Source organism: Lonchura striata, chromosome 4 (assembly GCF_046129695.1).
Source record: "Lonchura striata isolate bLonStr1 chromosome 4, bLonStr1.mat, whole genome shotgun sequence".
Classification (NCBI taxonomy): domain Eukaryota; kingdom Metazoa; phylum Chordata; class Aves; order Passeriformes; family Estrildidae; genus Lonchura; species Lonchura striata.
This window is the reverse complement of record NC_134606.1, coordinates 13,573,235-13,600,710: the sequence shown is the minus strand read 5'-3', so window position 1 is coordinate 13,600,710 and position 27,476 is coordinate 13,573,235. Positions and strand designations below refer to the sequence as shown.

At 37.7% G+C, this 27,476-nt stretch overlaps 1 long non-coding RNA gene across 1 annotated transcript in view; it reads right to left on the bottom strand.

Moving 5' to 3' along the window:
• Nucleotides 1-27,111, bottom strand: part of LOC144246116 (uncharacterized) — a 92,212-nt gene extending 65,101 nt beyond the window's left edge. The window contains exons 1-2 of the long non-coding RNA XR_013339797.1: nt 26,765-27,111; nt 26,391-26,475 (exon numbers count right to left, since the gene is read on the bottom strand). This is a non-coding gene — a long non-coding RNA (uncharacterized LOC144246116). The remainder of the gene's footprint in view (nt 1-26,390; nt 26,476-26,764) is intronic.
• Nucleotides 27,112-27,476: the final 365 nt, after the last annotated feature.

Here is a 27,476-nt window from a genome sequence, read left to right as displayed (position 1 = left end):
TTGTCCCCCTCAAGTCAGGTTGCCAACAAGAAATTATTCATTATAGTACAGAAGCTCTTCAGCCACAGGAATGCATGACTATAAGGCTGGCTCAAAAGATCCTCATTATTTTCTGACAACTCCTTAGGAACAGTTGTTTGAAAACACTGTGAAATAGGTTGCATTTGAATAATGTAGAGGTGCCTGTAAATGCAGCCTGATTCAAAGCAAAAGCAACAAAATGTCAAGGCTGGCTAATTTTAGTAGGGGTAAAACTGAATAGTTTTAAACTTATCTTTTCAGGTTTTCAGTTTCCAGCTCTGCCTGGATCCATCCTTCGTCCTCTTTTTTGCTCTCCAAACCTTAATTTCTGGTTATCCCTGCCCTTCTATTTAGAAAATACCAAGAGTAAACCCACTCTAACCTCAGCCCCTCAGCTCCAGCTCTCTGCTCAAGCCCCCAGGCCACCCTTCACTTTCTTGTCCAGGACAAAGTGCAGATGGGAGGATGCAGGAGGGGTTTGCACCTCTGCAGACAACCTCACTGGTCTTCAAATCTGGACTTTCAAAGCAACATTGCTACACAAGGTCATTCAAGAGCCGAAGAACCTTGGATATTTTGGATAGGGTATAAAAAAACACTTTCATTGTTTATTCCAGGAGTGGTTGAATATTTTTTAAAAGTGTAGGCTTTATATATTCAAGCTTTTCCTCTGAGAGTTAGAAACATAATTCCCATGTAAAGGAAAGCTGAATCTCACATAACCATGTGATCTGGGGACTGTGGCCTCTTAAAGACAAATATAATGTATTACAAGACTCACCCATGAGAACTGGCAGGAGTGAGTGCAATGCATTTCAGTCATAACAGAATGTTTGGAATCAAATGTATAAAATCAGAATAAAATGTGACAAATATTTCTGCCAGTCTCAATTATATAAAAATTTGTTTATATGCAGTGTACAAGCCAAATCTAAGTTGACATAGTCCCTGTAAACCAGAATGAGGAAGAAAGCTCTAGACAAATATGAATAACAGTTTTATAAAACAAAAGCTTATCTGAATCTCAATAAAAGTATTTCTCTTGAAGACATGAAAAACATTACTTCTTATTTTATTTTCCTTATATAATGTATTTTTAATGATTTTTTAGGAAGTTATACAAACAGATTTTTAAAGACAGAAGACTTAAGATGTAAAAATGAATTAGAATTGTGAGGCTTTGATATACTTCTTTTCATAATAGAAAACATAGTCACACCAGAAATTAATCATCACAAGCAAGTTCTAAGAAATTGAGAATCACAGCCTATGTGTCTATAAGATGTTGTTTTCCTTACAGTACTTAACACCATGATTTCTTATTGTGGCACACAGCTAAGGAGCTTTCTTTTTGGTGAGTAGGCTTTGAACTAAGTTCTAGTTGAGAATCCCAAGAAAATATATTACATTATGTGAAACAGATGTAGCTGTTATTTTTAAAATCCCAGACACTTATAAAAATTATGATTTGTGTGCCCAGAACCACTGTTTGGAAAAAATATACTGAAAAAAATTGGTGTTATACAAATCAGTCCCTTGCATAAACATAGCAGTAGTGGAGCAAAGTATTTACTGGAAGGTAGCTTATGATAAGCCTTCCTCCAGCAATACTGTTCATTGCTCTAAGTCAGTTCTCACCCTGCAGACTATTTCAGAGAAATCTTTGTGGAACCATCTCTCTTTAAAAAACTGCTCTTTTCTAACCCTATTTCATTACAGGCACTTTTAGGAATCATTGTATGTGCTATTTGAAGCAACCACCTGCATTTAGGTTGTATATGTACTGGTAAAGTACAGTACTGCTCATTGCTGTGTACTCCTGACATACATTCATAAGCACAATTACTTGACACAATCATTCATCAAAGTCCTAGAAAGCATTTTCAATATATTTGTCTCCTCAGTCACCTTGTGAGGTTCAGCAATTGATGGCTTTTTGTGAAGGGCTGGCTTTTGGTGGAGGATGCTAATGAATTACACCCAGTCAGCAGGATGGACCATGCATACAATGAGAAGCATGTGCCAAGATGAAAACTTCTTTAGTAACTGCCCAGAAGTGCCTTGAAGAATTAAATGTATAAAAGAAATATGAATAACAAAATAAAAAGCCAAAACCACACATGAGACCTCAGCATAAAGAGACACTGACACACTTCCTATTCTGGTCTACTCTGAAGAGCTTGTTCTCATTTGGTTTGCTAAAAGCTTTTGCTCTCATTTAATATGATGGTAGATGTTTTTAGCATTTGCACTCCCATGTTAGAAAAGTGACCTTTTTTGTAGTATACAGGGCAGAATTATATACTGGAGATAAATTAAAATAATTTGCAGATGCACTTTAACTTATTAAATATATCATGCAAATGCAGAAAAATAATAAATATACAAAGTTCACCTGTAGATTTGCTTGCAAAATAATGAGTACATTGTAGAGAACTAGAGCCCTAAAGTGCTATTTCGTCTACATATTATAGGAACATTATAGAAAAGTTAGCACAGAAACGATTGCATTCAATCAATCATTGAATACAGTGAATAGAGTACTAGTGTTAGTATGTAGCACTAACCATTCACAATACTCTGCCAACTCAGGCTAATTAGAGGATCTGTCCATGAACAGATCTGGACCACATCCAGTGTTAGTAAGACCAGTGTAAGCAATGCTGTGTCTTCTCTGTTGCCCACAGATGAAAGATATGAAAATGCAAAGGCAGTTCAAAGGAGGGCTAAAATAAGGAATGAAGACATAGGAAAAATAAACCCCATTATATGAATCTTAAATAGCTCAATTTATCAAATAAGTGCTCAGTCATGAAATAGTGGGAGGCCTTTGAACCTTGCTGACAATGACATCCAGTGACTAGAAATTGGATTGAGATCCAATGACTAGAAATGGAAATTAGGCAACTGAACTTCAAAGTACCTGAAATTTCACAAAATATGACATTTCAGAGAAATTACATTGATTGAATAGTTCAACAACTTAGCTTTACTAACACCTTGAATATGTAAAGTGAGATTGGATAGATTTCTCCAGAACAGAATTACTTCATCTTTTGGAAGGCATTCTTTGGCTTGTGACCATGGTTTGAAAGGAAGAATAAGACTGGAGAATCTTCCTGGGTTTGAACTCCTTGAATTGGATTAGTATCAGGCATGTCTTTTATTTCTGAGCCCCAGGGAAACCAGGACTTGCATGCACATCCCCCACAAGCTCTGTAGCTCTGCATTAAGATAAGGATTATAAATTTCATGCTTTTGGATTTTTCAAAATGCCTGTAAAGTATTGAAAATAGGTGTTTTGTCACGACACATTTTTTTGGTGCAGAGTGGGGCAAAGGTTCTCACCCTACAAAAGCAGCAGAGCTTAACTATGTGGAAGGGTAATAAATTAATTAATTAGGTAATAATATAAGATGATGTAAGGAAATAAATTTCCTTTCCAGTGAGGATGGCATAAACAATAATTTTCCACAATTTTGTAACTTAAGAAGAGTAATTCTGCTTTCTCCATGTCATTTTCACTGCAGAAAAATCAATTCATTGTTACATGTAGTAAGCATTTATTTTCCAAGTAGTGAAGTCCTTGATCTTGTGTATTATGCCTGATAAGCTGTAATATAAAACATTATCAAACAAGTTCTCATGGACTACTAGTGTTTGACCTGATTAATTAAATTAAATTAATTAAAAATAATGTAGAATATTAAATATTGCATTTAACATCGGCCCAGTCAGTGTAAGAAAAATACCAACATGGATATATGTGCAAACATGAATAATGGCCTAAATAGAGCAACATTACTGACAGAATCTTTTTTTTCCTGGTGCTACTAAAATATGATCAGTTTTCTGTATGTGCTATTACTAATCTATTTCTTATAATTTTTATATACCTATTGCACTTAAAAACTCATAGAAAACCAAGAAAAATATTTGAATTATTTCCTGCCTTAGCCCAAATGGCTGTTATTTCTAAGGTGGATAGTAAGGATTATTATAATATTTTGCCCATGTACACCTTTAAATGCATTTTAACCATGTGAGAATAATTTTCACTGTTTCACGTAGAAATCTAGTATTCCAGCACTCAAAGTTTAAAGAAAGCCTGTGACAGAAATATTGTGTTTATATATAGATACTTTTTCTACTGGCAAAAAATAGCTGTGTTTTGAAGATTTCTGCAAACTAAGTAGTCTCACAGATATATAGGTGTTTAGATGACCTGAGCTGCAAGATTTCTGTGTGACTTCTAGAATAATCTTGGCAGCTGTGACTCTGAAAATTCCCCTCCTTGCAGAGTACTCCATAGAGAGTACCCTAATGTCCTAAGTCCCAGCTCCACAGCAAAAAAATCTAGAAAGAGGGAGGTGTGACTTGTACTGAGTGGACTCCCAATATTAATGGAAGTTTTTACCTGAATCCCTCATAAGTCATATTTGGATAATGGCATGCCTTCACCTCCCAAGGGTGCTGTGAGGATTTATCAGTTAATGCTTGTTAAGTACTCAGATACCACAGCAATCGTGCCATAGGAGATCTGTCGAGTAAATACTCACTTTTCAAAGCAGGTTTCCAACAGCATGAAACAAAAAGATGAGGGACAAAGTTAACAGCCAAGAAAGAATAAATTATTTCTGAGAGAATCCCACTCACTTAATGTATCTAGCAAGGCATTTTAATGTTTTTGGTTTTTATTTTTAATCAAAACAAGAATTATATTGGGAGAATATAAATAAATTTACCCACCCTGAAATTACAGAATTTATTAATTATGAGTACAGACAGAGCAACAACTTCTAAAGTTGACTATTTATATAATCTTTCAGAGATTAAAGTACAGAGTTAGATGTAGTTTGCTATATATCTTTAAAATCCTTCATGTATCACCATCCACTGATGTGTTCTACTACATTTTATGTAAATGAGAATCTATTTGCTAAGCTCTATGGTGAATTTAATTTTATTTTTTTAACAAATGGTTTTGTTAATGAAAGCTTAGTAACCTGTTCCAGGAAATATGGCCAACCACAAAAACATTAAATTTTAAAAAATGTACCTTACAAAAAAGATAAGCATATGCAGAGGTGTTCAAGTTTTTCAGCTCAGTGTGAGTTTTTGCTAAATTCTCTATTTCTAAAATTGATCCACTCACATTTGAACTTGTTCAATTCAAAGTAAAATTTTGACGTACTCAGTCTTGGGTCAGACACAAGTGTAGGATATGTTAATTTTTTTAAGAAAATATCTAGAATTAAGGGATAGTCATGTAAAAGGAAAGCAGTGCCCAGAAATCAGTCTCAGCATTGATTTTTCTTTCTGAGCAGAATATCAGCTTAGTGCCACTTCCAATAGAAAACAACTGAATATATGAGGATGTGTACAGGAAAACCCAGTGAGAGATAATGGGCTCTCAACTAGACAGCTCAGCTCAAGAAGTTTTACAGTTCACAAAGGAAAAGTGATTATCTTGTCCACAATATATCTTGGCTTGGCTTGGTTCCTGACTTGTTCTTCCTGCTGAGCTTTGAGCTGAGCATTGGCTGAAGGTCTGTTGTGCCAGCAAGGACAGTGGCCTTGGGATGGACAGCAAGTCCTACTTAACCCCTTTTCCAGCTGCATGTCACGTCAGCAGCACAGTGCTCCTCGGGGTGGCACAAAGTCACATTAGGATCAGCGTGGTCCCCTGCACTGCACAGGTTAATGCAGGAGGAGAGCTGGACATCCATGATGGACAGTGTTAAATCAGTGCTACATTGGTGAAATGTATTTATGTCTTTAGTACTTGATCCTGGGGTACACAACATACAGGTGGGGTGGGCTAATTTTAACTGTTTGAAAAATCATTCTTCTCATCTCTGGAATATGGGAATTTGGGGTCCAGGTTGAGTCTATTTTAGGGAAACTGAAAAGACATCATGTGACATGTAAAGCCTGGGCAGTGTGATGGTGACTCTGAAACTCAGAAAAAAGAAAAGATACAGGAAAGAAACTGCCCCAACAACTTAGCTGCTCCTTCATGTACCAATTAGGCATAAGACACTAAATGTTACCTTACCAGATCAGCTGAATTGGAAGACGCAGAAATAAAGTAGGGTTTTAGTATTTTTTGAGGCAGAGGAATCAGGAGTGTTTTGCTGATCCTTTTGACAATCCCACGTTACACCTGTGATAAGGGGCATTCTGCTCCAAACGCATGCTCATGTTTTTGGGGAATTTAGAAATATTTCACAAAGGTATCTTTGGGTTTAATTGAAAAGTACCATTGAACTTCTCCCCAGCCTCAAACTTTATTAGAGAGACATTCTTGCATTTTACACAAACTAACCTGAATATTCTTATTCCACAAATGCATTGATGTCAGCAGCTTTTACCCAAACCCATATTTGATAACTCTGCTATTTAAACCCAGAGGCTGAGAATAAAAAGCTACCTAAGTTGAAAATAGCTAAGCTTATCATAATTTGTGCTGGTTTTAATTGGTATATTCTATAGGATACTGAATTGGAATAAAATATTAATAGATATTGTTTTCATTGTTCAGCAGGCCTGATAGGTTTTTATTTTTTTAACAGTGCTAAAACTTTCATGTGATTTAATTCACAGTTCTTGACAGCACAGTATTCAGATTTCAAAGCTTCTGTCTCTGTTAAAACCAAATAAAATAAAACAAAACAAAATCCATGCAAATGAGCATAATGAGCAATGAAAACTTGATCTTTTACCAGTCAAAAGCTCTATCATTTTTTTTTCAGTAAATTTTTATACCTCACAGATAGACATTTTTTTGCTTTATGCAAATATCATATTTCTAATCAACTGAGAAAAAAAGGGGATGTCTGCAATGGAAAGGAAACCAAAAATATTGATAAATTTGATCAAAGTATAATGTCCTGGTGTAAAAATAGCAACATTTATTTTGGTCAAGAACAATAATACTGTACTGCAACCTCACCTGATCAGTAATTAAACAAAGGCTCCCATAAGGCTTCCCTGGATAATCTTTTAATTTAGCTTTGAAGAAGAATACATTTGGATTAAAAAGATATGTTCTAATCTTATCTATATGGACAGAGTTGATCTATTCCTGTAGAGTCTGTGACCTTGATAACACATAGACATTTTAGTATGGACATGATCTCCATTCAAAAAATTGCAGAGGCACATTGCACACAGGGCTTCCCCATTGGATACACCAGCCCTATTTACATTAGCATTTCATACAGGATGTTTGGCCTTGTAAGTGACACTGAGGAATGTATAAAAACAAAATTGAGAAGTCAGCAAAATGCCTTGTAAATAGAGGGGCATACTTTGCTTTTCAAAGCAGTATTATGAGCAAGAGTATGGTGAGAACCCTCTATAACCAATTAAAAATAACCTTCCTAGAAAGGTTTAATTACAGTTCTGTAATGCCACAAGCACCTTATTGTTGCTTCAGGGAAGATATGCAGAATAAACAAGTTCCACATATACTAGAAATTCCATTATGGATTTACCGATAAAACTATCCATAATCAAAACATAACTTGGAAAAAATAGATGAGGAAATGTTGTGGGTTTTCTTCACTGACCAAAACACAAGGACAATGTCTGTCAGACAGGATGTCATCTGTAGGGGTGCAAGCTTAAACAGGGTATAAATAATAGGTCTTGCCCTGCCATTTACTAATTCCTTTCCTCAGCACAGGGTTTGGATGAACCCAGGTAAGACAAAAGGTTCCTGCTAAGCACTCATACTTTTCAATATTTTTATAACCTTTCACTGAAATTGGAAAAACAAGTTTTCGTTCCATTTATCTCAAAGCTGAGTTTATTCATCATTCAAATTTTGTTGTAAGAGCTGTCTTTTTGTGTTTACTTTCCCATCATAATTTTATTGTTAGAAAACAAGTTTGGTTATTCTGGCATTTCATCCTGTGCTGGTGGCTACCTGTAGTATTTAAGAATGTGAGGGATATTCCCATGCTGTCATGACTAACAAGATAATTGACTAAAAAGAAAAACAGAAGATGCAGAAATTAATTGAAGTAAATTGGAGATGTGAATGTAGGACATTTAATTCTTCATCCAAGGACAAAAGGGGATCAACAGGAAAAGAAAGAGAATGTCGTGCTACACTGAAAAGACAATGTTCTCCCAACCAAAAAAGGCAAAGTACAACCCCTTCTTCTCACTACCCCATAGAGATAAATGGTCTTTGCCTTTATAATTAATACAGGACACTTCTACTGGCCCTATCAAACCTCAGCTCTTCAGTACGGTGGGGCTGCAAGAGTGGCTTTACCAGGGACAGGAAGCCTCCTTTCCTCTCCTCTCCTTTGCAGGTCCAAGGCTGCCCAGTGTGCCCTGTGTGCTGAGCCTGTCCCACGGGCAGCCTGCAGCTCCACGAGGCAGCCGTGCAGATGGAAAACTGGCAGGAGGTGACCCATGCTGTGTTTACATCTGTCCTGGGATGCTGCACTTACAGAGCCACAAAGACACAGCCATTGAGTCCCTCCACTGTAAATGAGACATTTTCCCACAGTGAACAGCTTGGGTATTAAAGCAGTAATGTACCATTTACTAGGCAAAGTACTACTGATGTTAATTATAAAGCTAAAACAACATTTTCTGAAGAAAAGGGACTTTGAGGGAATTTAAAAGATAACCATATCAAGATACTGAGAAATTTTCTAGGGAAGTAAGATTTTTCAAATTCCTATCATAAAACCAGGAGGTCAGTTCTTGCACATTTTAGCTTTTGTCAATGTCTGTTGCTGAAATGGTTACACAAAGAACTTATGAGACTGGCCACTCCACAGCAGTAGCATGTACCTTATTGCTCAGCCATAAAAAAGGCACTTATTTGTCACAAACATTTTAAATGAAAAGTCATTCAGGAAGGTGTGTTCCCTTGGAATCAAATAGTTCTTTTATAAATGGTACCTTTGTGAACTTTTTGATCTTAGTCTAAGAAATATTTCAAAAATTCCAAAACAGTTTCAAAATGTTTGGGTTTACTTCCCCCACTTTTTCAGTTGGACAATTACTGGGTCCCAGTGTTAACAGAGTCTGTGTGTAGAAGTAGATAAACCGAAATTATTTGTATCAACAATTAAAGCAAATAAGTTTCAGCAAAAGAATACCACAGTCATAGAGTCATAAGCATAGCACAAAAACATTGTCCCTCAGAAACTGCCTCACAGATCCAGAACTTTCTGTTCTGCAAAACATAAGCAAGAACAGACTTCTGGAACAAAACCAAAAGTCACATTATTACTGCTTCAGTCAAAAAACAGACAAAAATCCTGACCTGAGCACAAACCAAGCAGATGTGGTTTATATTCTGCAATATGCACCACAAAGGTCCATCCTAAAACAGACAGTACTGGTATCATCACTCTATCAAAAGTATTCCTAAGAATTCCTGTAGTTACTCCTCCTCAGCGGGTTGGTAAGGACTTCCCACAGCACAGCAATAAGAGAAAGAAGAAACTGAATTTGCAGTGGTGTTTTACAAAGGAAGCCATAGTGTGCATCTTCATTCGCTAAAGCAGCAATTAATGAGAAAAGTAGGACTCATGTTGACTCCAGTTTATGCTAAACTGGCACTCTGCAGTTTTACAGATAATAATGATAGATGTGTTCATTTACCATAATGGTGGTTCCATGCAATATTTTAATTATAATATTTTATTTATGCACAGATCACGCTCAATATTATGGCTTCAAATGTTTGCATTAAAAATTCCAAATAAAAATATAGTATGCTTTCCAAACACAGAAAAAGAATCAATTGGTTTGTGGGTTATAGGCTGATTTGACTGATTGGAAATACCTATTCTATTTTTGACTGATTTTTTGCATGGAAAGCATATTTTCAGATAAAATACACTTTTTTTTTTTTCCTGAGAAACACAATAAGCCGGCATAAAAGCTATTGGAAGGGGAGTTAACTTACAGCAGAGGTATTTGTTTCGTAAATTCTATCAACAAGATTTTTGGGGGCTATACTGTTAGTGCCCCATACATTCTAGTTTCTGGGCTCTCTAAAATGCTGCCAATGTTCTTGTGCTGGGACACCATTCCTGTATACTATGGACTGATCCTTTCAGGATATACATTTTTTTCCCACAGCAACACTGGCATTTTTTACAAAATGTTATTTTTATTAGGAAAAAATATTTAATTAAGTATATCTTTAGAAACCTCATGCATATTTTCTATTTACATACAGGTCATATGTTTTAAAATACAAGGAAAAAACTTTTTTCATGTTCTCCACAGTAGTCCTGTATATAGGTACAAAGATGTACTGAAATTCCTTGAAATCACAGTGTAAAAATAAGGAGATTGAGGTAGAATCTTAGAGAGGAAAGGATGAACACCTACCAGTCTCACAGAGCTGATTGGTGTCAGAGCTGCTGTGTCCGTCAACAGGAAACTCACCAAAACCCCACAGAATATTCGTCCACTTGCACCATTTTAACCTACCAGTGCCTCTGATCTTCAGACAGCTTTGTGGAACATTTAGCAAAGCTGCAAAAATTCGTTTTACAGGGGAAACCACCTGGGCATTGTGCGAGCTCCAAACCCACATTCCGTGAAGGAAGACCTCTGTGAGTTGCCTTTGATTCTTCTTTTGCTTTTAAAAGGTTTCTACTGAAGAGTTTTATCCAAGGGATTACCTTGTGTTCCATGGTCTGGTTTTGCTGCAGCAGTTGCCTACTAAATTGTGAAACCTGTGAATTTCATGGGATGAGGGTCCCAGAAATAGCCTGACACCTTGGGTGGTGGATTGTGCCTTGAGCCTGCCTTGTTTAACAGTTTTCTTCTCAATTAAGAAAATCTATAGAGCCCTTGTAAAACCAACTGTATTTTTTTTTTTTTTTGCCTAATTCCACCGCATGTTTTTTCTGCATTACTAATTTATATTTCTGGATGAAAGTTAGGTATTATAACTCCACTAAAAAGTTACACTTAATAAACTGATGCAAATAATTTCCTTAATAACTGTCTTAACAGAGAGCTTTAGCAGCTACTATTAGAGATATATTTTGCTACTGTGAAGCTTCTGGTTGCATTTCTGGCAAGATCAGGAATCAAATTAATGTGCTATTAAAATAAATTGAGCAACATGCTAATTATTGCCAGAAACGAATTAGTGAAGCCAGATTGTGTTCATTTAAATCAGATAAATAAGTACTTCCTCTTACATGTAACAGTTTGTTATTGCTGTAAAGACAGCCTTTGAAAAAAATTTTGACAATGCCTTTTGACAACTGCTTTTCACTTGCTGGTGAAATTACTATTTTGGTTTCTACCACTGTTTCCTATTGTACCAAATACAGCTGGCCTGGTGCTTTACAGTGCTTCAAAAGGACATTGAGCAGCATAAAAATTAAGTTTCCCAAGAATTTCCACACCTTAATTGTAGTCCTGAAACTGATTTTCTAACCAGGAATATGGTAGTGTCTGTGGCAACTTCTACCCATTTCCATTAATCTTTAATGTGAGAATAGAGATGGCCAAATGAGCAAGAATAACCAGTGAAAAGTTTACATAATGCCTCCATAGTGTCAGTGTCAGTGTGAAGATCTGGCCCCTGGCAGACATTTTTGGCTATTTACAGGTTGAGTTAATGATATACAGAAGTGAAAACCAAATTCTTCACTTCTTCCTTCAGAATACTTGACAAAGAGTCTAGCTATGCTTTCAGTACGATTTTCAAATCCAATTTTCAAAGGTATCTAAATGATTTTAAAAGGTTATGTCCCATTTTCAGTTTCAGAAGCAAGTTACTTGTTTGTTAACTCACCTTTGATTATAAGAAAAGTCTTTTTTTTCTGCATCAGCTCCACATAGGTTTGGTTTTGGTTATTTCCTGTTGAGTTTGGGTTTGTTTGGAGTTTTTAAAGAAAATGTAAATGTCCCAAAGAGCCTGTATATTTTCTTCTCAGTCAAATAACAGTGACAAAAAACCATAAAGCACTAACAAGGCTGCACTGACTAGCAAGATATATTAATAGAACAAACTTGCCCTAACTATCCAAACAAACACAGACCTTCTCAGTTATTAAATGAAACATTTTAAAATGCTCAGCATTTTAATATACTGGGTCATCCCAAGGATAATGCAGGTTCCTCCGATTTGCTCCAGTCTGATGTTTGGACAAACAACTCATGAAATTTCCTGCAGGGCCCTGAAATTTGTTTGCACTGCACATCCCTTTTCTGAAAGTAAAAGCCCCAGGAAATCTGCTGCGTTTTGTGCAACAGAGCTAAACCAAAAGCAAAGCTACACATCTTCGCTTTTCCCTGACTTTCATTTTGAAATTTCATTTAAGTTAGTGTAATTGAAAGGTTGTGATTATTTTTTATTGTTCTTGGCAAATAGTACTTGGCTGAATTTTTAACTGTGCTTCATATGTTGACTAGTCAATTTTTTAGACAGCACATAAAAGCTAATTCTCATTTTCTCATTACCCTCAGTTACGCTTTTTACAAACTCTCGGTGGCTTGGGGCCTTTTATTTTTCTTGCTTCTTTTTAAGTTGCATAGAAGCACCCCTTCTGAGCCTAGTTTATGGGAGACTGGATTTTTTTTGTAGTTATTTTGATTAAGGTGGTCCTTTAGGGACAGGGGCATGACTGGCATGTGCCCTGCTTCAGTTTGCTTGGCAAGGGACCTCTGTACCACAGGGTTTTAGCCAAAAGAAACAGCCAACCTCCTTGACTCCTGCACAATGTGCTGCATGTCCTTGTGTTCCTGTGTTTGATGGGCAGAGGCAGAATGGCAGTGCAAAGCTCATCGTGAAGTCCCAGCATTTTTTCTTGCCTGCAAAAGACTTTGTGTTGCTGATGAAAAGCAGACATACAATTACGATTTGTTGTCACTTCTCCTTTCATCCATGGAACAGCTACATTTACAACTGGGCCAAGCTTGCTGGTCTAAATGGTTGCAAAACCTTTTCTTAATCAATAGCAGGCATGTTTGGTAATTTTAATAGTTGCATTTATTCTAAGGATTTTATTTCCAAAGTCCCTTACACCCACAGTAAAGGCAGGCACCCAAATTCAGTAAGTGTAAACCTCCAGAAAAGTTACTTATCACAACACCTGTGTAGAGAAACTTTGTATAGTGTTACTTCTGCACTCTGGCTGATTTCCAGCTCGATTAAGTTATAAGAAATAAGGAGATATTTCTGTGAATCAGCTAAATAAGGTTCTCAATTGAATCTGCTAATGTATTTGAAATTTTCTCCCTACTTCATTTTTCATCCCCCCTAATGACAACTTCAGTCATTTAATACTCTCAAAGCAAGATGTAGAACAATAAGGGCTTTTTTCATGTGAGTTTTCTCTTTTGTTCCCCCTCTAACTTAGATCTTGTATTTTAAGATCCAGTCTACATCAAAATGCCTATAAATTTTCCAAAAAAAGGGATTATTGAATAACTATGTAATTATTAATTTCATAAAAACACACTCATTTGCAATACTGTGAGTTATTAGATGTTTACAGTTTGGCTCATGCCATCTGTGAATACTTTGAAATTGGTTCAACAAGTGCAAAGACACAAAGAAAATGTTGGCCAAACTGCTTCAAAAGGGATCACACATTCATTTTCATTTTCAGGTAGGTTTCTTCAGAATATGAAGAACTTTTCAGATGTTTGAACTATAATGTTCAATATTTAAGACAGAAAAAATAGCTTTCATTCTTGTAGTATGTGGCAACAGAAGTCAGCACTCTTTGGTGAACTTTTTACAAAGACGCTGTTTAGGGAAAACTGCTGTTTCTTGCACATCTTCCAAAATTTTAATCCTTTCTTAATTTTAAAAGTAATTAAGGAATTCTTTTTCTTAGGTATCCATCTGCTTTACCAACACTGCTTACCAACACCGTAATTCACATCATCATTGGCAATTTCCACTATCACAGACCCTTTATTGTGATTTCAGAAAAAGAACAACCTGCTCTAGAAATCTACCAAGAATACCAAAACCACAGAATAAATACAATCCATACAGAACAACAGCAGGAGAAAATTAACTGTAGAAAAATAAAACAGTTTAGTTCATTACCAATATGATTCAGCAACAGCTAAAACTGGGTTAAAGCATTTTAAAATATAATTAATGTCCACCCTTATGGGTAAATAGAAAGCCTAAGAATTTTTGTCTGTAAATGTATGGCCAATTTAAAAAGAAAATGTAAAATAGGGTGAGGATAATAGAAATCTCAGAAACTGTTGATATACATACAGTTGCAGGTCCCTGCCATTTGACAAGTAGCTGCACATTAGGAGAGCAGACAATAAGACTATTTTTTGCTCTCACTGCAGTTATTAGGCTGAGAGAAAGTAATGGCAGTGGACTGTGAAAGAGAGAGAGTAAATGGAAAAGTTATAAATTCCATTTTTATGTCTAAATTGTGTGACTACTGAGGCTTCTATTAGGAAATATCAGGCACAGACAAGCAGACAATTGGAAAATTGATTGAGTCATCAGCTTAAAAGACTTTGCAATACAAGAGCTGACAACTCTGAAACAGCTTTTAGAATTCTAGATTTCTTCAACAAAATGGTAAAATCAAACTTTTGAAAACTCTGGTGTGTATGTATATGTTTGCTTGTGTTATACATAAATAGATTAATTCCCTCTTTTGTGACCAAGGAGTTTCACAGATCCATAGTGTTTAGGTTTGTTTTTCAGAGATACTTTTCAAAATTTATCTTTGGTTTTTAAAATTTAAATTTCACTTCACAAATTCTAATATAAATGCAGATCTATAGGTACAAATCCCATTACTGACTGCACAGAGAGTAATGGTAGAACAATGTGTGTAATTAATTAAAATTTGTCCATGTACAATTAGAGATATCATTAAGGCCACTTTTAAAAACATTATCACAGTCATCATCATATCTTCAAACACCTGCAGAGTAACACCTGCCAAAATTGAAGCATTTCCTCCTTAGAATAGAGGATAATTCAAGATAAGTTATTTTCTAGTTTAGCAAAAATTCTTCTAAAATAAATATGCAAAAGTACTGAAAATGAATACATTTAGATTTTTAAGTCTCTAAATAGACAATATGTTTATTTTTTCATCACAGCTTCTTTTGAATTCCCTGGCTCAGGAATCATGAACAAAAAGTAAGTACTGTACTTGAATGTTTGCCAACCCCTCTTTGCCACTCAATACTTAGTTGTTATTACATTCAACTATTGATTATTGATGTTAATTTCATGCTTCACTCATGCAAAGGGTTACATGGCATCAGTCACAGTCTTCCCACATCTTCTAACCTGTTACTGCCTTCTACTTTTGTTCTTTCTGAAACTGCCATGTCCTACTTTATCTCCTAGTTCTCAAATCACCCCTCCAGGATGATTTCTGAAGGGTGACTTTAATTCTACTACACTTGCCTCTATATAAACTGAGTGCAGACCTCTAAATATTGAGTATATAAACCTCATCTGTCTTTCTAGGAGGGCATTTTAGGCTTTTTAAAGAAGGCTAAAGAGCCATCAGCCCCATGCAAGCCATGCATTGAGGGGACACATGGGAGGAAGTGAAATCATATAAAGGCTTTGTAGCACATCCCAGCAAGGACTGCAAGCTTCCCAAATCCCACTTGGATGTGCTTTGCAGTGAAACACTGCCTCCTGTGTTTCTTTTCAACTGGGACCTTTGAACAAAAGTTTTTCAAAGCAGTTCCAGAGTCATGTATTAGTGGATATCTTAAGAATATCTTTTTAATAATCTGGAGCCAATGGATTTTTTCCATGGGTAATAAGTGGAGTTTAAAATTATTATTTTGTCTCTTTATCCCTAAAAATACCTCTCTGTGTAAGCATCCAAAATTAACAACTCATCTGGGAGATAGATTCAATAACTTTTCATTTTCTTCATGTGTTTTTTATTTTTTCTCTTGCATACTTCTCCAAATTTAAGTCTGCTTCTTGCAAAAATATCAAGACAAAAATGAGAGGCAAAGACTGAAAGTGACCTCTGTGTTTGCTATTGAGATATTTTCCCCTAAGGAAATCTAATTGTCTAACAAGGTGACCCATCTTTCTTCTACTATGAGGCATCTTGTCTTTTACCCATAATGAGTACCTGAACTTCTGCTCAGGTTACCTCACTTTCACCAACTACACTGCTGCTGCAACATTGTACTATGGATGCAATCCCTTTAGCTTCATTTTAGGGTGGCTTTGCTTCTGGGTAGCATCACAAAATTCCTGTCCATTTGCTGCACTTAGCCGTCCCCACCCTCCTCCTCTGTAGCAAACATCTAAAGCACACTGACTCATACCAGCTGCCTGGGAGTGTATGTGTTGCAACAGGATTCAACAGCACACAAAGAGAAAGGAAATATTCAGCACTGAAATGCATTCCCTTTGCTGCAAACCAATTCAGTTATAAGGAACAGAGCAATTCATATGCTGCTGGGAATGTGTGTTTTATTTCAAAACATGTCTCAGGTAATTGGGAGCAATTACTAAAACTGACAAAGGGAAATAACTCCCCAAATCAGTCTTTTGTTTTAGATCTTTGTGTCTCAAACTCTAAAGTTTTACCTTCTTTCTCCTTTATATTTCTCATGCTTCTACCCTTTGGCTGTCTCCACATTTCCCCTTCTCCATGGGTTTTTCCTTCAGCACTCCGAAATGATGGGAGCCCACCCCTCAGGGCCTTCTTCTAAAGATAATTTAATTCCTTTAACAGATCTTCTGATTACTAACACAAAAATGTATTTTTTAATAGTTGGAAAGCTTTAATTTGATGTAATATGTAAGTGAACAAATCATAGCATGGTTGGAAGTACCTCTGAAGGCTTCTTCGACCATCTCCCTGCCCAAGAAGGATCAGCTAGAACAGCTTGTCCAGGCTTGTGTCCAGTTGAGTTCTGAATATCCTCATGGACAGAGACTATGAGAAAGCTGTGCCAGTGTTTGACCACCCTCAGAGCAAGGACATTTTTTCTTGCATTTAAACCAAATTTCCTGTATTTTAGTCTGTGCCCATTGCCTCTTGTTCTGCCACTGCACACTACAGAGAAAGGCTTGGCTTCCTCTTTGTTCCTTCCTGTCAGGTATTTATGAACACTGATAAGATCCCCCCAAGCCTTCTCTTTTCCAGAGGGAACAGTACCAGCTCTCTCAGGCTATCTTTACAAAAGATACTCTGGTCCTTTAATCATCTTCATGGTCCTTTTCTGGACACACTCCAACAAGCCCATCTTTTTCTTTTACGGGTTAGCCCCAAATTCCATTCTCATGGTGGGGCTGCACTGGTGCATAGTCACCATCCTCAGCCTTGCTGGCAACCCTGAGGATGAATCTTGCCTTCTTTACTGACTCATGCTCAACTTGGTGTCCACCAGGAACCTGGGTCCTTCTCTGCCAAACTGCTCTCCAGCCTCAGCATGGATTGCTGAATGGAGTTGTTTCTTCCCATGCACAGAAGTTTGCATTTCCTTTCTTGAGCTCTGTGAGTTTCCTCTCTGGCCATTTCTCCAATCTGTTGAGGTCCCTCTGAGTGACAGTAAAACTGGGTGCTGTATCAACTACTCCTCCCAGTTTTCCATCTCCTGAAAGCTTGCTGAGGCTGCTCTCTGTCACATGGGTCAGTAATGAAAGTATTGAACAGTATTGGCCCCAGTATCAGCCCCTGGGGTGCACTGCTAATTACTGGCCTCCAGCTGGAATTTGTGCCACTGATCACAATCCTTCAGACTTGGATATTCACACAGTTTTCAATACTCTTTATTGACCACGTGTCTAACTCACATTCAGCTTGCCTATGAGGGTGAATCATATCTGTATATGCACATTCTATTTTACTGTAGCTCTTTTTTTCTTTTTCTCTTCCCATTCTTCTAACATCATGTTAAAAGGGATGTTATCTCATCCTGTACTTACTTTAATGTTTCTGACATTCCCAGAGTGGGGCTTGATAGAGCAATGCACCCTGTGATTGGTGTAGGGACCATGCAGTTTGGGGAACTGTAATTTTGCTTCAAGTATTGAATTCTGCTAATTTGTAGTTTTCTTCCAGGGGCACAACCACATTTCACTTTTTTCATCCTCTGGCTTCAGGGAAGAACTGAAATTCACAGGGAACATAAAGGAGGCCATGCAATTTCCTACTTAAAGGTTTGCAAAACCCTCAGGTTTTGCATGTCACAGAGGCTACAACAGAAGCCATACCTCAGAAGATGTTATTTTTGGCAGCAGCAAGAGGTCATAGTTTGGGGAGAGGGTGGGGTTAGTGAAATCTTTTAAGGTATGGCACTCTTTCATTCTGGCTTGGATCCATCAGTAAGAATCACCTCACAACATTTCCACAGAGAGCAGGGGACCTGCAGCTTCTGTCTACCATCCTAAGAGGAATTATAAGGATCTGTGAGAAGGGTTTTTTTCTGTAGAAAACTCAGCTTCTACTTCATTTTCTCTTATGGTTATTTTTAGGTACCCCTGACACCAAGAAAATGTCACTGCAGAAACATCCTACAGCTACCATGACTTGTAAAGATACAGCTAACTCAGCTTAAACTAGACAGCTCACTATGGAGAATAACATACCAACAGCAGCCCGCTGCTTGATGAAAGCAATCTTGGAGGATTTACCTCCATGAGCACAAAAGGGTCTCAGTTCAAAACTAGCTCTAGCATATTCACCTTGACTGAAGTCCCTCTGGTAACTAAATTAAAGATGTGGAGGCAGGTTTTATGCATGAAGTTGAATTTGTGTGTGTGTGTGTAGGAACACTGACATAAAACCTAGTACAAATTTGTGTTCTGCCAGGTAACAGAGTCACCAGCTGATCAGCTGGTCAGCTCCCTACAGAAAAAAAAAAAGTTTGTGTATAATACCCAGTATCAGGTAATTCTGCCTGAAAAATGATACCTATGCTGCATTTGCAGATTTTTTTTCTTCTTCAGATGGAGAAAGGGAGTGCTCAGGTTTAGCTAAATGAAGTTTCATTAATACTCATGTTTGAACTATCACAAAAAACACACTTCATATTTGAGCAAGTTAGACTTTCATGGGGCAATGGACTTACCAACAAGAAGGGGCAAACACAAATTAGAAAATTAAGAACCATTTCTGAGGTACTGACAGTTTTATATACACTTCATTATACTTTTTATAGATGTCAAATATGTAGCCAGATTGCTCTCTATGCTAGCTTACTCTTGTTTTCTAAACTGTGATCCTTGTGGGTCCCTTCCAACATAGGATATTCTATGATTCCATGACTGATCAGTGGCAGGATTCACCCAGTGTGGGTCTATAATTTTAAATGCTTAACAAAATCCAAAAGAATTTTCATGTGTTAATTTACACCATGCCACACGTTCTGTAAATACAGAAATGGATTAATCACTGAATGAACTACTGTAGCTCCTTCAGCTGGCAGGAAAACATGTGGCTGTGGATCTGTCCAGTATAACTTCAGTGAAAAAATCCCACATGTACAAAGTCACTTAGCATTTATCATATCAGAGTTACGGTCAGTAAATTAATACAAAATAAGTGATGCACATGTTTTCTCTCCTATCATAAGAAAATAAAAAGATATTCCCAAAACCTCTCAAAACCTTGGTGCAGTCAGTCCTCTGGTAAAAAAAGCAAAGACATAACCCATTACTCCTGATATTTTTAAACAAGACCACGAATGAAAATAATACCTCAAACAGAATTCTCTGTACATCATAAAACAACATCAAAGAGCACAAACAACCCTTGTGGTTCACCCTTCCACATACTCTCGCTCCTGCAGTGCAGTACAGAAATGGGGTTAACACAGAGTTTCTGGAACAGTGCACTCATCCTCCTTTCTGGTTTTTCACTTCATTTTCTCACAAAGCTGACCAGAGGGAAGGAATACACAGCAGCGATTACTCTCTTCAAGGTCTAATAACAGCCATGCAATATATCACTTTAAAATACATTTTTTTTAAATGAACAAGTTGCCCTCCAGGCTGAAGACTGGTGAAATCTCCCATGTTAGATCAAACCACCACTTCTGGTGTCAGGCACAGCCCCTGCTGCGACTGCTCCTTTGAAGTGCTGGCAGGTAGGGGCAGCTCAGCAGAGAATGCCCTGCTGTGCTAAACCAAGGAGCTTCAACCCAGAGATCTCATTTTCTGCTTGTTCTGGAAAAAAATCCTGCTGAGCTGCAGGCATACCAATTCAAATAGGAGGGCTATAGGTACATTAGAAATATTGCAATTGATTAAATGACATTTTGCATGGGAAAGGAGCTCAGATTTAAGCCCGGGTCTTTGTGTCTAAGTGTAACATAGCTATAAACTGAATTTCAACCTGTGTTTTAAAGCTGGTGGCTTACTTTTGCTGTGGGAGTGGGTTTTAACTACATCTGAGACTAAAGATGTGGCATCACCTGCCTCTAAAGCAGATGCAGAGATGTCTCTCTGCATTGAGAAACAGCTCTTCAAGTCAAGTTCCAGCTAAGCTACAGTAAATTTAAAGCCAGTGTTTTAAGACAGTGTATTTCTTTGTCTGCAGAGAGGAGCTTCAACCCCAGCTGTGAGTGCTTCAAAGGCATAGATTCCACATCTGGTACTAGAGCTAGAATTAAGATGCCAGCTTCAACATATGCTATATTTTATCACCCAAAGTTTTTCATCATCAGTTTTATCAATGTATACATTTTAATAAATTAGAAGACATCTATAACACTAATTTGCAATTTTAAATACAGCTACGCTCTAAAATATTACTTAGATGAAGGAGACATTTTAGAATTTGTGAATTATTTACATTTTTCAGAGGTTATCCTTTTCAAAGGATCAGACAGATACCTCCTGTAGTTCGGTAAGGTGCTGAAAGTAAGGCTTGCCTTTATTAGCACATCTAGGTAGAACTTTCCCATGATCAATCAAGGCCTCTGAAATATTTATGCTGTATACTGAGGAATGATTCCATGTCCTAGCCAAGTACAATGTTCAAGGTGCAAAAAGGCCAGTGCTACTATATGGAAAGATGGCATTATTTCCCAGACTTTGTTCTGAAATAACTAAAACACTTCAAGCACACAGCTTGGCATGTGAAAGGAGAGCCAAAGGTGATTCTGCAGCTCTTGCCACCCTGTAAGTGTGGCAAAGCAGGTGAGAGCAGGCCCCTCATCACAGAGACCCTGTATGCACGGGAAGCTTGGCTGGGGCAGAGCACAGATTTCATAATATTGCTTAAAAGAAATCCCACTGATACATGTTTCAATAGTATTTCCTAGATTAATCCACAGACACGCCCCCCCCCCCCCCCCCCCCCCTTATTCCTGACCCACAGATAATGTTCTGTCATTCTCCATCTCTGAGTTTGGAGCCTAAAGAAAGGATCTAGAGGTGGGCAAGGACACAATAGGAAACCTCCTGCTGGTCCATTGTCTACAGGGTGTATTGAGCCAACAGGACTGGAAAAGTATGTTAAGAACAGGCTTTTTGGAGGCTATCTATTCCATTTTTAGTCATGGGGTCTATTTCATCTGAATTGAAGCCTACTTTGAAGAATTTGCCCTTTTATTTTTAATGAAAAATCTAAGTCAATAATTTACAGCCTTGCTGGCAAAAAGGTCTCTTTAAGAAAATCCTTGGTGAAATAGCTTTATTTTGCTTTGTCTAAAATATTTCATAAACAAAGCATTCTTGCATATTTGGCTTTGTTAATATGTTTCCTCTCCTTCAAAATGAAATTAAAAGGGACAAAAATGTAGAGAATGAGATGAAATCAGGGAAAAAAGTGAAATTAAACTGGAGACAGCTTGAAGGTTCCTGAAAATCCTTTCTGCACACCCATTACACGTCCCCTTTCCTCCCTCCCTTCTCTAGGCAAGAGGCAACATTCCATTGTATGAGCCCACGATGAGAAGTAATACAATGTTTGCTATCTGGCCAGGCTGGAATTACTGTCAATTCAGCTGCTCTGTGCAAGAGATATTAAAGAACATCTCTTGTTCCATATGCATTCTGTCTGCAGCTATGAAGCTTTTTTAGTCTTTTTAACAAGGGCAGTACAATGTCTTTGGAGGGATTATATGGTTGCCTTTTCTTACTGCAACTTAAAGTATAATAGAGAACCATGGAGTAACTATAATGTTGTAATTAACTGGAGTGGCTCTGCTGATGTTATTAACCATGAGCATATAATTCAAGTGACTTCTGAATAGCCATAAAGCCCCAGGAGTGACATACAGCTCCATATTCACTTCCTAACCATCTGTTATTATCCAAATATGTTGGATTTTCAAGTTTATGGTGAAAGTTTTAAAGTAATGTCTCTCTGTGAGATGTTGGGAAATGCTTTTCTAGATGGTCTGTGACTGGGGGAGTAGGTGAAAATTATAATACATTTGTACTAAATATTAGTTTTTATTTTACTCTATCAAAGCAAATACATGCTTCTAATTCTTATTATCCTTTTTTACTTCCCTGGTGCAATATTCTTTTTCATTCTAATTCTTCATTTTGAGCAATTTATGTACATTTGACATAACTGTAGCCTGCATTAGGGAGAAGTGGAAAACATTCAGTTCAAAGCCATTATGACTCTCCCTGCCCTGTGGTGTGAAGCTCAGCTTGTGAGAGTTGTCATAGCTCTATTAAGGTCAACATTCCAGCAACTGGCAGAGCATCTGATGCTCCTATGATTTTGATCTGAGCATACTCATGATTTCTTTCCCATCTGCTTTCCTTTACATGCTACACATTTATATTTCAAAAACAGTGTGCCTAGGATTTTACCTTTTAATTCACACGAGCACTTAAAAGTGGGACAATTAGACCTAGTACTGGAGTTTGAGCCTAAAGTAACCAGACATGGTTTGTCAGAGGTCTCTGAAAGGCATTTGAGGTTAAGTGGATGCTGCTGCTGCTGCTATGGACAGAGAACCTCTGTTGGCTTGAGGCTGTATTATAATTATTACTAGAATCAGATTTAGTGTAAAATTCTAAGAGAGGAAGCAGAGAGCAAGAGAAGATGGTTGTGTTGATGAATGACAGTGAGACCCATAGGCACAACAGAAGCAAATTACCAAAAGTGACTTTACAAATGGATATGGTTTGTTGAGACACAGAAGTGTCTGAGGCAGAGGTGAGGGAATTAAATGAGCATGAAGTGAATTAAATATCATGGTACATTTTATAGGACTGGTAGAGCTCAGATAAAAACTGTCCCAAGGGATGCAGAGTCAGGAGTCAAGGGAATTGATGGGACTGTCAGAGCAAGGGCTTTGCCAGGCAGTGACAGCCAGATTCAGCCCAGGGTCCAGATCAGACAAACTGACAGCAGTGAGGCAGGGGCAAGGCTAATGTGGGAACTGAGTTTTCTGGTCAGGGTTCTGACCTTACATGATGGAGGTAGTAAGGATCATAGCACCATGGTTGCTGGGCAGGATCAAAATCATGCTGGAGAGGCCTTTGTGGGTTGGGGTATCAATCAGCAGGGTCCATGGACAGACACTGGCCTGGCCTCGGCTGAGCTGAGCCTGGAATTTCTGTGAATTCATTGTGTAGGGCCTGACAGCCCCCTTGGACTGAAGTGGGGATCTGGGCCAGGGTGATGGGCTGGGCCAGTGGCCCCAGGGTTGGATGGTCAGAGCCTTGAAGAACTGTAAGTGTGCTCCAGGTCCTGGCAGCAAATGATGAGTACTGACAAGAGCCTCTGAACTACCTTTTGGGTTCAGAAATGGGGCTGAAGCTAAAGGCATAGATTTAAATGAGATAGCTTTAAACTGTGTCAGATAAACCGCACAGAATTAGGATGTGGGCTGACTACAGCAGCACGGTGGTTAGGTCTATGAAAGGTTTCACTCAAGTGTAGTTAAGGCTAAGTTCCACTCAGGGAATAAATAAATATAGTAAAAGGCACAATTTATTTCTAGATCAGTATAGGCTAGGATAAGAGCTGTGAATTAATTTAGCTGCCTCATGGGTTGCACAGCAATGGCAAAAAAGAAAAGTGAAGATAGATTTCTTGAGTTATTTACTTCTGGGCATGAACAGGAATAAGTTGCAGATTGACCTAAAGCAAGGACAAAGGGCTTTCCTTATCTTCTTCCTTCTGAAATATAGATGGGGTTTTGTGCCCATGGTCAATTTAGCATGGGCAAATACTGAATGTGGATCCCTCTTCCAAAGAGGTTTTGGTTGTAATTGACATTATTGAATGCTAGATATTACTAATATTATGTTTGCAGCTGAGACCAAAGTGTCAGCTTTAGCAAATCTGTTGAACTAGATAGAAAATTATCCAGTCTTTCACAGGACTTTTCTAAAGCCACCCCTTTGGGCACACAGTCACAGTAAAGCTGGATGGGTACAGGACCACAGATCTTGACCTTGAGAGAAACTCAGCTGGTGTCATTTTGAACACCCTCAGGGACATGCAGCAGAGCCTGCACTCACACTGTCCCCTGGGTCAGCTGGAAGCAGGGCAGAGTGTGACACATTATATACACAGTGAGGAAGCTCCGAGTCTGATGGGGCAATTGCCAAGGAAGAAGAGGATAAATGGTGCCTTTCTTTTGACTCTCCCTTTCTCTAGGTTGTCCCATACTGTAATGGGACAAAGAATACCAACAGTGGTAATTTTGGATGTATATTGAATTAAACTTTCATTTTTTGTAAATGGATATGGATTAAATTTTATTTAAAAACACAGCAACACTCTTTTCAGCTTTCACCAAAGACTCTGGTGAAGTATCTTTTTTCCTGTAGTGGAGCCTATCAGTTCTCATTTGACTGACATTCTCAGCATAAGTTTCTATTTGCAGATATTTTTCACACACTTTCTTGACATTTAACCTTGCATTGTTTAATTTGGGACTGGAGGTCAGAGCTGGGTATTGCCAGGCACTGAGCAGTGGACACTAGGGATAGCTTTATTTTAATTGTCTTCTGTTTGCATTGTCAATCTTTAGTTCATTTTGCTGAACTCCTTGATTTGTTTGGAATATACATCTACACATTAACATGTCCATACTAAAGTATTCTTCAGCATGCTAGAACAGGTACATGGAGTAATGGTACCATTATTGAAAAAGGAAACGTGGAAAAGCAGTTTGTTTACAGTCCTGCTTTTTGACAGTCTTCTATTGAAAAGATAAAATTATAGGAATCTGATCAAACCTTTTGAAAGTCAGTGGGAATTTTTCCATAAACTTATTTGGCATTTATTAGATTATGAATGAAATTGATGATGGAATGATGTAATATTAATTTTCTGCTGTGAACTGCAGAAATAGTAGAGATGAAGCAGATTTTTTGAGAAAGTTATGACATTAAGTTAGCACTGTTGGTTTTTACCAAGTAGCCTAATCACTGTACTCCCTCCAGATACAAAAGCAGCATGTTTGTCCTCTGCTCCTCTGAGCAATATCTGACAGCAACTAAAGCTGCAAAAAATAAATACCAAAAAAAAAAAAAATATTACAGTTAACTGGAAGATGTTAATTAGCCCAGTGTGGAGTCAGGCCCCATTCCCAGTCTAATTTCAAGATTATTTCATGCCCAAAGGATGGACAACTTGAGGACTGTTCAAGTTTTATCATCTTCAGATCCCTAGGCAGCACAAAGTATTTGTTTTTAACAAATTTGTGCTGATCCTTTATGAAAATACAGCTATCTACAAAATTGTTTGTGGTTCCTGGACTCTGTTTCTGTTGAATGGCCTTCAAGAAAAGAAGAACTGAGACAAAGGTTAAACATCAGGCTGCAGATGAAACATCTTTGCTGAAAGTAGCGCAGCGTTGCTTGTGGAACGTGTCTGGTTTTCACCTTTGCCATCTACCAGAGTCAGACACTTGTGATTTTTTTTTTTTTTTCCCAGAGGCACTTAGCTACAGGCAGAGAAAAGCTACTCTTCTCAAACATGAGTGCTGACACTGAGTCAACAGCAGTTTAATTCAGCCATGTAATTTATATTTTAAAACCCCAATCTGAGTGATATGAATGTTTAAATAATTAAATATAACCTGTTCAGCAAAGTCTCTTCACTTTCTCCCAAATTAAGCATTTCTTACGTTTGATTTTTCAGTGCGAGTTCTACAGATTGCTAAATCAAGACATCAAAACATCAAAAAATCCCCTGAAGAAACCACTGGTTTATGATTTGTGGTTCTCCCTGAAGAAATTTGTGTTTAGGAAATGCCAGTGTCTGTTTTCCTAAAAAAAAAAAAAATACAGTGAGGTAATTTTAAAAATGAAAAATGATAAAATTAATATTTTTGTTTGTGTTTTGCTGATGATTCAAACACTCCATCAATATGCTTATAAATTTAAAAAAAAACAGTGTTGAAGGTAATTTCTTGCTTTCATTTTTACTTGGAAGAATTACCACTGTACTTACCTCTAATACAGCATGGAAGCCATTCATGTTATAACACTTGGAGCAATCATTTTTATCCTCCCATAAACTGGATTTCATTGGCAACCTGTAAATACAGTATGACACTGTTGGATTCACAGATACTAAGGAAGTGGATATAGGTTTAGAGGCCAGTAGCTGTGGAGTGCTTCACTGTACCCTGCTCTTTTCACTAGATATACATTTCTCTCCAACCTTGGGCAGGATAATTTTATTCTCCCTGGATATTAAAAGTCATATTTTAGTCTGTGTTCTGTGTCTGTGAGGGAGGGATCAAGGACTTACATTATTACATTTATATGCAGATTAGTCCACCTTGACTCAGAGAAAGTGAAATTAAATTAAAAGCTGCTTACCTGCTAGCTCCTTCCTGACAGCAGGTAGCAAGGAAGAACAGAAATGGCATTTTCTTCAAGTTCTGCCTTGTTACTTGCCTGTCATATGCAGTAGGTAGGCTCAGGTTGTTTTGTGATTTACTGTGGTAGAGAAGCAGCAAACCACCAACATAATGGGAATGAGGAGGGAGTTTTGATGCAGGCACTTAGCTCGAAGTCAAATGTCTGCTGAAACAGAACATTTACCAGGGGCTGTGGGGCAGATTGCCAGACTCTGGCCTCTGTTATGTGCCAGAAAGAGCTGTGCAAGCAATGACAGCACCCCTGAGGTTCTCTGGCACCCATCCTCTGACACAAGATCATCTGTCTGACTTCTTGTTTGCTCCCAGGATATTGCTTATCCATAAAAGAGGGAGATAATAAACTCCTCTGACTACTGAGGCTGGGATTCCTAGGTATTCCCTAGCTGAGTGGAAGTAGCTGAAAACTAGATGTCTTTAACTTCCATTTTCACATGAAGCAGTGCCCAAAATGTCTGGCTGGATTTCAAGGACTAGTGAGAGATTTAAGAAGTTAAATATTTTTCCCTCTGACTTCCCCAGGTGAATAGGGATTTGCACCCTTCATTACAGAAGGGACAGAGATCAGTGATATATTCTGCTGTACAAACTTTAGGAGTAAAAATAACTTGTTAGATACCAACACAGAAAAAGTCTGAAAACTACTGCTTATG